Here is a 14,190-nt window from a genome sequence, read left to right as displayed (position 1 = left end):
TGGGCACTCGGAAGTTAAATCTTGATATCCAACAGTGTTTTTCAGTGGTCACTGACAAAGCAAATTACAGTGTATTTACTTATTGTACAACATAATGGTATATGACTAATTTAGGAAGCAGTCTTTATATATTTTGGTTTGTGGAAATGTTGATTAATCATCAGCAGGAAGTTTGAATACTAGGGGAAAATTACTTTGACTATTCATAAAGATTAATTTAAAGAGCCAGGACAAAGTCCTCTCGTGAACATGCATTTCTAGCAGTGTCAGAGACAAACACATTTGATTTTATAGGAAGAGATAAGATCTAGGGAAGGATTTCATTTTTCAAAGATTATTTAGGTATCCAATCATTTCTTGGGGTGAATTAGACTTTCCAAAAGGAAATATTTCAACCAAAGGCAAATGTGTTCATTTCTTTTTACCACAATAATGTAACTAACATATCTGAAAGTGTTTCCTGGAATAAGCTGAACTCCACCATCACCTTCCCTGGGATTTATTGGGCAGGTCAATGAAGCTAAGTGGGAGTAGACTGCTGTTGGAGATGTACTAATCGTGTTCTACCACATAATAGTTCCCTAATTACTTGCTTTAATGTACCTTTAGAAATTATGCAATTTATCCCCCACCTCCTGAGTGACTTAAACATTGGAGATGTTTTTCATTCCTACACCCAAGTTGATTAGGACAAACTTCCTTTCAGGAAAGTGATGGGGCAGAGAGAGAAATACACAAATTTATACTTAAAAATCTGTTTGTCATCAAAATGATTGAGTCCTTCAGGACTGTGATGAAGTCATTTAGTCTGTAGATGTATAAGGCAACAAAAATTACAACAGCAAATTTTAGTCGGGTTTCTCCAAAACTAATTTTACACTGTTTCCATCAATTTTTTTTCTTTTGCCAATCTATACAAGGAAAATAAATAAATAAAATTATTCCACTTCAAAATACCACCTACATCTTTTCCTTTAGATTTCACTACTGTATATGTTCATCAATATTTAATTGAAATCCAAACTGGAGTGGCTTTAATAGGTATATAGGTAAACACAGCCTAATTATATGCATGTTACCAGGTTTAAAGTGAACTACATACCCTCATTTCATACAGATAGCAAACTGTATGACAGTTCCTTTTCATGGTATCCAGTAAAAAAAAACCTATGGTCTGTGCATGTTTGAGGCAACTCATTTCATTTATCTGAGCCTAAGTTGCTTAATCTATATGGGAAAGCTTATGTCAGGAAACGCAAGTAAATAAAGTGTTGAAAATGGGTATGACAGATTTGTAAACAAAGTATTTCTTACCCTTGGTAGGTTCTACTCCTTTATCAAGGCAGTCTTTTCTAGTAAAGCAATGATAACATATCAATAAAAATACAAGTAGAGCATATTGTTAATACAAGGGACATACAATGGGGAAGGAGAAAAAGGGTGGAGATATAGGTGTGTGTGTGTGTGTGTGTGTGCATGTGTGTATGTGACATGTAGTGGGGCAATGAAGAACGATTAATATCCAAAGTAATTTAAATTCAATATTGAATAAGCTTTGTATATGTGGTCCTACCATTGCCTTACTTCTCTAAAATAAAATGCAAATCTCTAAAACATTGATTTCTCTCTTATTGCTCTTTTCTAAATCAGGGTTCAATCTGATACAATTTTGTAAAGAATGAAAATGCAATCAGACACCCTGAGTAGATCAAAGAAAATGCAAACCTTTATCTTTTGTGTTTCCCTTCACAGTTTAGCAGTTCTGAAACTTATAGGCTTCAATGGCCATCTCAAGTAAAGAATACCTCAATCAAGTCCTACAATGTGTTAATGCATCTTAATAATAATAATGAAATAGCCTCCTTTAATGTAGGTGAAGGTCTTCATTTGTTATTCACTTAAGAGCTTAAAAAAGAATGCTATTTTCTCTGATTGTCAGCCCACTTTGGGAAGTGTTGAGCAGTACAATGTGCCTGATGAGAGGGTAGAAAGAATGTCTGCTTCTTAAAACCATTCTCATCTTTCATTCAGTGACTAAACAAATGTCTATGGAAAACCCAGGAAGTTCTGGGCTAAGCACTAGGATGAAAGTGTTTGAGAAAATAACATACTCTTGAGAACCTCTTGAACTAGTGGAGGAGATGACAGACATGTATCTAAATAACAACAAGACCATAAATAGGTGTGTTTATGGTGGAAAGATGGTAGCAGGTCTGGGGGCAGTTTTATATTTAAGGAAAGAATTTTAGGAAAAACTAAGCAGGCCTTAGTTGGTCTGTTCTATTTCTGGCTTTCTAGGGGAACTGAGATCCAACATTAGTTAAAAATCACACCACACTATAAATGTTGCCTTTTAAAAGATTGCATTCCAAATAAATAAAAAGGGAGTGATAAACAGAGAAGTGCACATAATTCTCCCTATTTTTTACTCTGTAAGAGGGAAGAGCACTTCCCTTCTCTCCTTTCAGGGTCTGCAGGATTCCCTAAGGTAGAAGATTGTGTCAGCTGGTGAAATTTTAGGAGAAATGGTGAATCTATCACCCCAAATTCTTACAAGAATGAACAATTGTTAAAGTATTTTTTTGAATTTTTGATCTGTAAAATAAAAACAAACAGGGGCTGACATAGACTCTAGTCAGAAGCAATGTTTTAGAGCCACGCTTTTGAGACTAAATTTGTGTATTGTCTCTTACATGTATTGGCTATATGATCCTAGGGGAATTACTTAGTTTTTTGTACCTCAGGTTTCAATTCTAAAATGGGCTAATACTGCCTTCCTCATAAGGTTAGGATGAGAAGTAAATGAGCTTATACAGGTAAAGTGGTGAGGACAGTACTTAGCATGTATTAAATGCTAAATAAATATTAGCTATTATAATCTATGTACATAAATCACCATGGGTGGGGTTGAGGTCAGAAGGAAATGAAATACTTAGATATTTATTCAAATAATGAAACATTTGAAATCTATATAGTCAAAAAAACCATATGTTTGAAGCAATACTGTTCCTATTCATTTATTTATTTAACCTTCAATTAATATTTATTAAACATCTACTACGTGGCACATGAAATATACAAATGTATATAAATAACAAAATGTGCAAAATCCTACTGTCCTAGAGCTTAAATTCAAATTCAGTAACTTTTAATTCTGATTGTGACCAACTAAAATAACTTCATATCCCATGAAAACATGAAAACCCATAGTTCAAAAAGCACTTTTCAAGTGGATAAAATATACCAATGTCATCTCAGTAAACTCAAAGACACTAAAATTACAGAAGAGAGAGAGAGTGGAAAAGCTTGCTTTTCAAATCCCATTTTATCCCCGACTTTAGGAAACTATTTCAAGAATTTGTTTTCCAATGAAATGAGCACTTACTATTAATATATGGCAAGGCTCTGTGCTAAGCATTTTTCCTACACTTATTTTCCTTTGTAACAAACCTGCAAAGAAAGAACTGCCAGCATTTTACCAATGAGAAAACCATGATAAAGGCAAGTTAAAAACTTAGTCAGGGTTGCATGGGTAGTGGAGTAGTGGAACTGGAATTCAAACTTAAGAAATCTGATTTCCAGGGCACATGGTCTTTTACCAATATCTAATATTGTCACATTTTAAAATTCAGTGCCGCAGGGTTACAGAAAAAAAAAAGAGGGGAGAAAAACCTCTTAATATTTCACTCAGAATAAAAAGGGTATTGAAATATTTTTACATTGTTAGAATGATACAACATGTTAGCACTTGTTACTTTTTGGTGCTGAGCATATGGATGCTTGTTACATGAATCTTTATAATTTTCTATATTTTATTTTTTGAAAAAAAGATAGCACACAGACACATGAGGATCAAACCATTTGTTATGCATTTACTATGTGGTAGGCATTGTTATGAGCTCACTATTTGTATTACCCCCTTTATCCTCATAAACGCCTTGTTTGACAGATGCTGTTATCAAAACAGAAATTTTAGAGATGAGGAAACTGAAGCACAGAGTGATTAAGTAACTAGAACTAGTATTCAAATCCTGGCAGGAAGGTTCCAGAGCCAGCTGGTATTCTTCTTAAATACTATCTGATATTCTCACTTGACATAAAAGCTAACATTTATGAAACAATTACAAAGTGGCAAGCAATGTTTCCCTCATGTGGCATGCAATAACTTGTTTTACAGCAACCTTCCAAAAGAGTAAGAAGTAAAAATAAAATTCTAAGCACCCCAACCAACTGAATGGACCCCCTTCTAGCCAAGGGGACCCCAGAGAAACCTTAAAACTGAGTTCCTGGTCATGATGGAACAAGAGATCGGACACACCTCATTGTCCCCCCTCCCTTGCCAACAGACATTGGACTTTCTTTCCTAAGGGCTAAACAGAAACTGACCCTTTGGAAAGACTTGCTCCACTTGCTCCACCACTGACTTCAACCAGTTGCCTGACACTGTCCCTCCTATTCTGCAATTTCAGTACAGCAACTGACCAGCATTTCTTCTTGATAAGAGACCACCAACCATGGACTAGTTCTGGCTGGTTTACAGAGGCTGCACACAGGATGCCTCTGTGTCCTCAATTTCATGTTTTGACAAATAAAATCTAAGTTTAACGCATTAAATGTTAAGTCTTCACCCCAAAGTTAACATGGGACATATGTAACATGCATTTTTACTAAGCATACATGTGCTTATCCCCTCTTCATGAATATTCATAGCTCCTCTTATGACCTTTTGAATATATGTACTTAGCTAACCTGTTCAGCATAATTTCCCATCTCACCCTTTATTCCCTCAAAGTGCCTGTGTCTGGTTTCTGCCAGAAGCTACACTGCCCAGCCTGCAGATGACCAGTCTACATACTACAATCCCTTATAAAAAATAAGCTCTCTTGTCCAAGTTTATGAACCTTGTGATTATGCAGCTGACAATAGTTACAATATCTTCACTTTAAGGATGAGAAAAGTAGGACATAGATTTAGTAAATTGATTAAAAGTTCTCACATTTAAAATGGATATCATCCACAACAATTACAGGTAACTTTGAATATTTAAAATGTGTTGAGCATAGGAATATCATTTCTTTTAAATGATTTACCTTTGCCAGACAAGTTCTAGCCGCATTTTACATAGAAGATATTTGAATCTCGAAAACCATATGTAAATCATCCAAGGTCATAAAGAAAGTAAATGTTTCATTTAATGTTTGTATTATTGTCTTGCTGACTCCAAATAGTTTGGTCATAGTTTCAACCAAAGGTATAGAGTAAGATATTTCAAGCAATTTCAGATTTATTTTCTAAAAAAACAAAGAGATGAACCCTTAAAATTGAGATTTACTAAGGATCTACATCCAGGATTATTTTGGGAAAACAACACATTGGCTTGTTTGGGCATGTTTGTATTCAACACTTTACAACACCATCCCCCTAATTCTTCAATGAAGGTGCAAAATTTGGTTCAGGGTTGAATACCATTCTTAATTTAGCCTTTTGAATATACTATGTAGGTCACCTCCTGAGTGTATAACTCTATCCATAATTTACTCACACAGTGAGATAAAAGTTCCATTATACTACAAGTCTGATTACCCAGGTTTTTCCATTAAATGAAGTTAAAAGCCCAGATTCTTTATCTAAAGACCCATCTGATGGGAATTGTCCTGACATGATACTTTCTTTTCTGGTTAGAACCGTAGAGTAAATTCTCATTACTTAGCAATTTCTTGCAAATATTGCGCAGGTTCTGCTAGTGTGAACCTTAAGTCCTCTGACAGGATCTGACAAGATAAAACAGCTATTTTCCAACTATTTCCATTTCAATCTTATATGGAAGAGATCAGAATTTTGTATAATACCTATCTGAGGCTATAAAGACCTCGGATGTCAGCTCTTCTATTTCCCTCTAGACCAATGTGATAGATAAGAATGGGTACTGTCTCCTTTGTTGTCCTTTCTGAGTAAAGTTTTAACTTGTCACTATTTGTGTTGCTGAGTACAGCAATGAATTATTCACCCAGAAATCTGAAAATGGAATTTCATTATCTGCTGTTAATGTGGGATTTTTTTTTTTTTTCATGGGTGAGTCCAGCTAGGAATTTTCTTACATTTCATCGAGAGTCATTTTAAGACAGATCAATTGGGAAAACAAAGAAAAATCTTGTTCTAATTCAATCTTCATTTCACTGATCTGTAGGTCAAACTCAGACTTTAATTTGTTTCTGAAAGAGTCATTAAGAATCAACTAAAAATAAAATCATAACCAAATGATGACTCACATTTACTTTCTCATCTTTTTTTTTTTTTTTTTTTTGAGACAGAGTCTCACTCTGTTGCCCGGGCTAGAGTGAGTGCCGTGGCGTCAGCCTAGCTCACGGCAACCTCAAACTCCTGGGCTTAAGCGATCCTACTGCCTCAGCCTCCCGAGTAGCTGGGACTACAGGCATGCGCCACCATGCCCGGCTAATTTTTTGTGTATATATATTTTAGTTGTCCATATAATTTCTATTTTTAGTAGAGATGGGGTCTCGCTCTTGCTCAGGCTGGTCTCGAACTCCTGACCTTCAGCGATCCACCCGCCTCGGCCTCCCAGAGTGCTAGGATTACAGGCGTGAGCCACTGCGCCCGGCCTACTTTCTCATCTTAAAATACATCTAAATAATGTTGGTTTGTAGGTCAAAGCTATCCTCAGCATATAAATGTCAAGTTATGGGAACATGGAGTTGGACTTCAGGACATATAAACTAATTTATGTTGTATCTAAATTCATGCATTGACTCAATGGATTATATAACCTAGTTCTTCTGCAAGGATTTACTTTAAAGCTTGTAAAAATATATTTTTATATTACTAACCATCTAATCGTAACAAAGTAGTTAACATAGTAATGATAAGGCAGTGGTAATGATGATATTTCTCCTAATAGTGATGATGATAACTTACATTTATTGAGCTTTTAGTATTTTCTAGGCTTTTACCTGAGTAAAATACCTCATTTAACACTCAGAGAAAGATATGAGATATGTAATATTATTTATTGTGATATCAATTTTATAGATGGAAAAATTGATGTTTATAGAAGTAGTCATACAACTTATCTGAGGCAGAAGTGATTCAAATCCAGCTTTGTCTAACTCAAGAGACTGATTTCTAACTCCATATTAAATTTCAGATATCTTAGAAAAATGAGAGACAAAGACACACTTACTGAATAAATGATGATACTGTTTGTGGTGCCCCTCCACCCACACAAACATTTCTTTCAATTGTCTATCTTTATAAACATGTGATCATTTTTCTCCATCCCCTAAATTTGCTCTTGCTGTACTTGTCAGTTTTCTTCTTTCTTTTCAAAAGAATACGTTCAGATGAGCCTCGTACTTCTGGCAATAACTTAATAACTGGTTCCAGACTAGCCCATTGACCATATAAAATTTTACAACTTGACAAAATATACGAAAGAGTTAAATTTAGCCAGTGGCCAACAGGCAGCACAAGGCTGTGATGACTGAGAAGGAAACCTCACAAAGGAAGCACAGTGATAACCCAAGTTTTCTGCCTGAGTTTAATTTTGTGAGCACATGTCAGAAAGCTGGAATCCAAGCATAGCTGGAGTGTTCCATTGACCTCATGAGGCAAACCAGGGAGTTTAGGCAACTGAAGCGGCCCAAATCTCCAGGATAGAACAACACAGAGAAGAAAGATGAGCAGAATGGGAGGCTTCTTAAGCTCATGGGAGGACACTCTGTTTTGTAACTGGGCTATACATGTGCAGGGCAAGACCTCCCCAGGTTTACTGGATAAAATGAAGGGTGAAGGGGTATTCTAAATAGACTCTGGCAAGTTAAGAGTAGTGCATATTGTTCACTATAGAGACAATTAAAAATAAAGGAAGTATAGCTACAAAGTCAATAAGGAATGAAATAGAATACCAAGATAGATAATAATTAACCCAGAAGAGAGCAAGAAAGCTACAAAAGAGAAATAAAACACTGAAGGAACAAATGGTAAACAAACAGTAAGATGATACACTTAAATCAACCAGATCAATAATTATATTAAATGTAAAATACTAAACAGTCCCAATTAATAGGCAGAAATTGGTAGGCTAGATAAAAACAAAGCAGATCCAACTGTATGTTCTCCATAAGAGATGAATTTTAAATATAAGACATAAATTGAAAATAAAAGACAGGAAAAAGATATAGTATGCAAAGAGTAAGCATAAAAAAAGTGGCAAGGCAGACTATATGTATTTCCTGACCAAAGTATTACAGAGAAAACGAGGACCATTACATTGCAAGATGAGCAATTTACCAGGACAGCAAAACAATTCTAAATATGTCTGGACCTAAAAATAGGTCATTAAAATGTATAATTCAAAAACTGCCAGAAGAGGGAAAATAAATATACAATTATATTAATAGTTGAAATTGTTAACATCCTCTCTCAGTCATTGAATGGACAAGTAGACAAAATACTCAATATGTGTACAGACGATCTCAACAATAAAACCAACTCACTTGACCTAATTGACATATACAAAACTCTCCATCCAACAACTATATAGAATACCTCATTTCCAAATGCATAGGAAACACTGACCAAGGTAGATCACATACTGGCCCATAAAATGAACCTCAATAAATGTCAAACGTTTGAAATCTCACAGAGTATATTCTCTTCAACACAAGAGAATTAAATTACAAAGCAACAATAATAAGATAATGAGAAAATCCCCCACATAAATGGAAATTAGATTGTTCACTTCTAAACAATCCATATGCCAATAAAGAGATTACAAGGCATATAAAACTACTTTAAGGAATGAAAATGAAAACTGTATATCAAAATTCATAGCATACAACTAAGGATGCTTAGAGGGAAATTTTATGACAAAAGATGCTCACAATGACCTTCGGAACTTTAAATGCCAATAACAGAAAATAAAAGAGTTAAAATTAATAATCTAAGTTTTTACCTCAAACACTAGAAAAGTAGAGCAAATTACCAAAAGTAAACAGAAGAAAACAAACAAAAATAACAATAGCAAAAAAATAAATCAATGAAATACAAAACAAACAGTAGGAAAAAAAGGTGAACATTAGTTCTTTGAAGAGATCAATTATATTGATACAATCCTATGAGAAGTAACAAAGACAGAAAACATAGATTAACTATATCAGAAATGAAGATGGGTATATCCCTACAGAACCTACCAATATCAATATGAAAATAAAGAAAAAATTGTGAAGAAATTTATGCCAAAAAATGGAAAAGTATGGTAAAATTCAAAACTTAATAAAGCACAATATGTCAAAATTGACTGATAAAGGATTAAAAAATCTGAATAGCCAGATATTTATTAAAGTAATGGAATTAAAAACTTATAGGAAAAGAAAAGCTTTGTAGGAGGAAGATATCAGACTCAGATGATTTCATTGATGAATTATACCAAACATTAGATGAAAAATTTGTACCAAACTTACCTAAACTACTTTAGAAAATAGAAAAGGAAACTCTTCCCAGCCAATGCTATGAGGGTAGAAGATCCCTGATATCAAAAGCCGAGGAAGCTATTTCAAAGAAAACATTATTACTATCCAGTTCTCACATGAACACAGACACAAAAATTCTTAATAGGTTATTAGAAAATCAAATCCTTTAAAATACAAAGGTTAAATGCGTCTTGATCAAAATAGATTTTCCTTAAGGAATATGTTTGGTTTAATATTTAAAAAAATCAATCAATAAAATTCACTAAATTTCAAGGTTATCCATGAGATTAAAATTTTATGATTATCTTAGCAGATGCAGAAAAAGCATTTAAAAATTCAACACCAATTTGTGATGAAAATTCTTAGCAAACTATGAATGAAAGTAAATTTCTTCAACCTGATAAAAGACATATTTGAAATAACTACATCTGACATCACACAATAATTAAAAACTAAATGCTTTCTCTTTAACATCAAGAAACTAGATAAAAATATCTACTCTCATTAATTTTATTCTATATTGTACACTAGATCATATTCAGTGCATAAGATAACAAACGAAAATAATAAAGATTAAACAACAAGTGCCAAGCTGTCTTTATTTTGAGAATACATGATATTCCACATTATGCAATCTTGAGATAGGTATAAAAATTTTTTGCTAGAACTAAGAAGTAAATTTTGCAAGTCATAAAATACAAAGCCAATATATAAAAATCAACTGTATTTCTATATACTGGCACTAAAACAATTGGAAAATGAATTTTTAAATAACATTTAACATTGCATAAAATATAAAATAATTAAAAATATAAAATAATTAATAAAAATTAAAAGCTTTTATCAAAAGCTATGCAATAAGTCTACAGTAAAAGCTGAAAAGTATAGCTGAGAATTTCCCCTCCCAAAAAACTATAGGCCTTTATACCATATTCACCATTCAAAAGATTCAATGGTTTTAAAATGTCCACTCTCTACAAATTGACCTATAAACTCAAATTGATCCCAATCAAAAACCAGGCCTTTTACTTGTAGTAATTGACAAGTTGATTTTCCAATTTATATAGAAATACAAAACACCTAGAATAGCAAAAACATATTTGAAAAAGATGACCAAAATTTGAGGATCTATGTTGTCTGATTTCAAGAGAAATTATAGAGCTACTATTATCAAGACAATAGAGTAGTGGTACAGTAAAATATAAAGTACATTGTAGTACTGGCATAAAGAAAGATCAATGGAAAAGAATTAGAGAGTCCAGAAATGACCTGCACATAGGTGGACAATTGATTTTTGACAAAGGCATCAAGATAGAATGACAATGAAATGATGATCTTTTAACACATGTTCTTGAACTACTGTACTATGTATCCACATGTAGTAATAAATAAACCTTGAGCTCTGTATTAATTTCTTAGGATTCCTGCAACTAATTACCACAAACTGATGGTTTAAAATGGCAGAAGTTTCTTCCCTCACACTTCTGGGGCCCAAAAGTCTGAAATCAAGCTGTTTTGCAGGGTTAGTTACTTCCAGAGGCTTTGAGGGAGAAGCCATTCCATGTTTCTCTCCTGCAAATCTGTGCTGCATCTGCCTGCCAACCTGGGCATTCCTTGGCTTGAGGCGGCATAATTCCAATTTCTGTCTCAGCCTTCACATGGCTTTCTCCTCTGTGTGTCTGTGTCTCAAATAACCTTCTCGTTTCTTTTGTAAGGATTTGGAGCCCACGCTAAATCAAGGATGACCTCACCTCTAAATCCTTAACTTCATTATATCTACAAGGACCCTAATTCCAAATAAAGGGAAATAAAAAACAGTATTGTAAAAGAGGTTTTCCTACTCTCACATACACAGTTCACCACTCAATATGTATGGACTTTTTCCCAACAACGACTAATTCTCCAGTGGACACTGAGTGTTCTGTACTTTAATTCAACTCCGACACTATCATTTCACAGGCACTGGGGATTAGAACTTGGACATATCTTTGGGGGCCATAATTCAACGCACTACAAACCCTATCAAACGCCAGGCACAAAGAGTAATTTGAAATGAATTGTAAAAACTACAGTAAGATATTTCACACCCAGTAGAATGGGGGAGGAGAGATTCAACTGGCTATTTTTGGTGGTGCTGTGGAGCAGAGGAACTGGAGCTCTCATACACTTCTGGGGGGATTGTAAAATGGTGCAATGACTTTGATAAACAGTTTGGCAGTCTCTTAAACATACACTGCCTATGTGTGTCACCAATTTCACACCTAAGTATTCACCCAAGAGAAATAAAAGCACATGTCCATATAAAGACTTACACCCAGATGTTCATAGCAGCTTTATTCATCATAGCTCCATACTAGAAATTTCATATTCATACTACTCAGCAATAAAAACGAATAAACAGTTGCTACACATGCATATGCATAAACCTCATATACTTTATATGAGGCTAATGGAGTTGGACACAGAGGAGTGCTCGAGATGGGGTGGGGAGAAACCCAGTATTGCAAGAGATAGGGAAAACAAACTGTTTTTCCTACTCACACACACATGACTGGCCACTCAATGTGTGTGGATTTCTCCCCACCAACAACTAATTCTCCAGTGGACACTAAGTGTCCTATATTTTAATTCAACTCTGGTACTATCATTTCAGAATTTAACTGACTTGAACTACATAGTTGGAGCCAGATCTCACAGGTTGAGGGCTCAGTGCCACAAAATTGCCTTCCACTTCAGACACCAATTGCATGTACAGTTAACCCTCATTATCGTATTCAAGGGATGTAGAAGGTTGACTTCTCTTATCTGATGGTTCCACAGGGCCAACTGCAGGACTTGAGCATCCATGGATTTTAGTATCTGCAGGGCATCTTGAAACCAATCCCCCTCAGATATAGGTAATATAGTAGGATGTCTTATTCTTCTAACTGACCGTGAGTTCCTGGGACCCCCTGCTTGGGTTCTATGAATTTGCTAGGATGCCTCACAGAAATCAGGGAAACACTTACTTACGTTTAGTTTATCAGTTTATTATAAAGGCTATTACAACAGATGCAGAGAACCAGCCAGATGAAAAAGATTCACAGACAGGTAAGAGGAAGAGGCTCAGAGATCCTAATCTATACCCTCCCCAGGTGAGCCACCCTCCAGGCACCACCACATGCTCAACAACCTGAATAGGGTTCAACCTCTCCAAACTCTGTCCTTTGGGATATTTATAGAGGTTTCGTTATATAAGTGTTGTTGATTGCATCATTGGCCATTGGTGATCCTATTCAATTAACCTTCAGCCCCTCCCTCTTCCCTGGAGGCTGAGGGTTGGGACTAAAAGTCCCAACCTAATCTTGCCGTGGTCTTTCTGTTGAGCAGTCCCCATCCTGAAACTGCCTAGGGACCAGTCATCTCATCAGCATACAAAAGATACTCTTATCCAAGGGTGTTAGGAGTTATGTGCCAGGAACCAAGGGCAGAGACCAAATATATACTTCTTATTATATCACAATATCACAGGAGTCTATACTGTGTGATTCTATTTATGTTGAGTTCTGAACAGGCATAAGTAAGCTATATTGCTGAAAACTCAATCAGTATTGTTTGGGTGGTGGTGGTAGTGTATACTGAATGAAATGTTGCCCATGGGCACTTTTCCGGAAGTTGACAATGTGCCATATGTTAGTATAGGTTACATAGGTGTACATATCTGTTAAAAATAATGGACCTGTGTGATTTTATTTTATGTAAATTATACCTCAATATATTCGACCTCAAGAAAGAACATTCAAATTTTTGTTCAGTAAGCAGTTAGCACTGTGCTAATCTCTGGGGATAGCAGTATTAGCTAAAGCTTATTGAGTCACTCATTCTGTGTTAGACCTGTGCTAAGACATTAAGCTAATTTGGTGGTTATCACTATTATTTCCATATCACAAAGAAATTGAGGCTTAGATAATGCACAGCTAGGAAAGTGTTGATAACAACTTTCAAAACTTGTCAAAAATGCTCATAACCTACGGTTGTTTTAAGGAATTCTGAAGTGAATGTGTCACCTTCTTACTACTTGATTTCTTTATGAATTAGGGTAGATCATATTGATATTGTGTTTATCTCATTTATAAAATGGGAATCATAACTTTTTTAGCAGACAGGTCTCTTCAGAATACGTTAAAAGCCCAAAATAATTTGTCAAAAATATGTAGTTTCACAATAGTTAAATATAGCAATTTTAAACTATAAACTTCAAACTACATTCAAGTAATTCAGTGAAAGGTTCTTGAATTTATTTCCTTTTCTAATGGGGAGTTATAAGAGGAAAGTTTTTTTTCACCTAAAATTTACACATGATTATATATTTTCTTGATTATTTGCAGGAAAATGTCTTTCTTACTAAATTCTTTAATTCTCTTTAAAAATTCTCCCACTTCTTGAAATAATTTTTGTAATTAGGGCCAGAATAAAAATGTCTGAATCATTACCTGTGTTAAAGGCAAAGTTATGACCCAGCAAAATTTTAAGAAGTTAGCATGTATGGCTCAAAAATGAGAATATACACAAAAAAATAAGAATCCCCAGAATTAAACTCAAAAGAAAATTTTAAAATAATATTTATATGTAGGACATATTCTCATGTTTGAAAATAGTTCTATATGCTGACTGCCCAACAGGATAAAGAAATGTTTTCTCCATTTATTATATATGCATAGAT

Source organism: Eulemur rufifrons, chromosome 7 (assembly GCF_041146395.1).
Source record: "Eulemur rufifrons isolate Redbay chromosome 7, OSU_ERuf_1, whole genome shotgun sequence".
Lineage (NCBI taxonomy): Eukaryota > Metazoa > Chordata > Mammalia > Primates > Lemuridae > Eulemur > Eulemur rufifrons.
Note: the sequence above shows the minus strand (reverse complement) of the source record.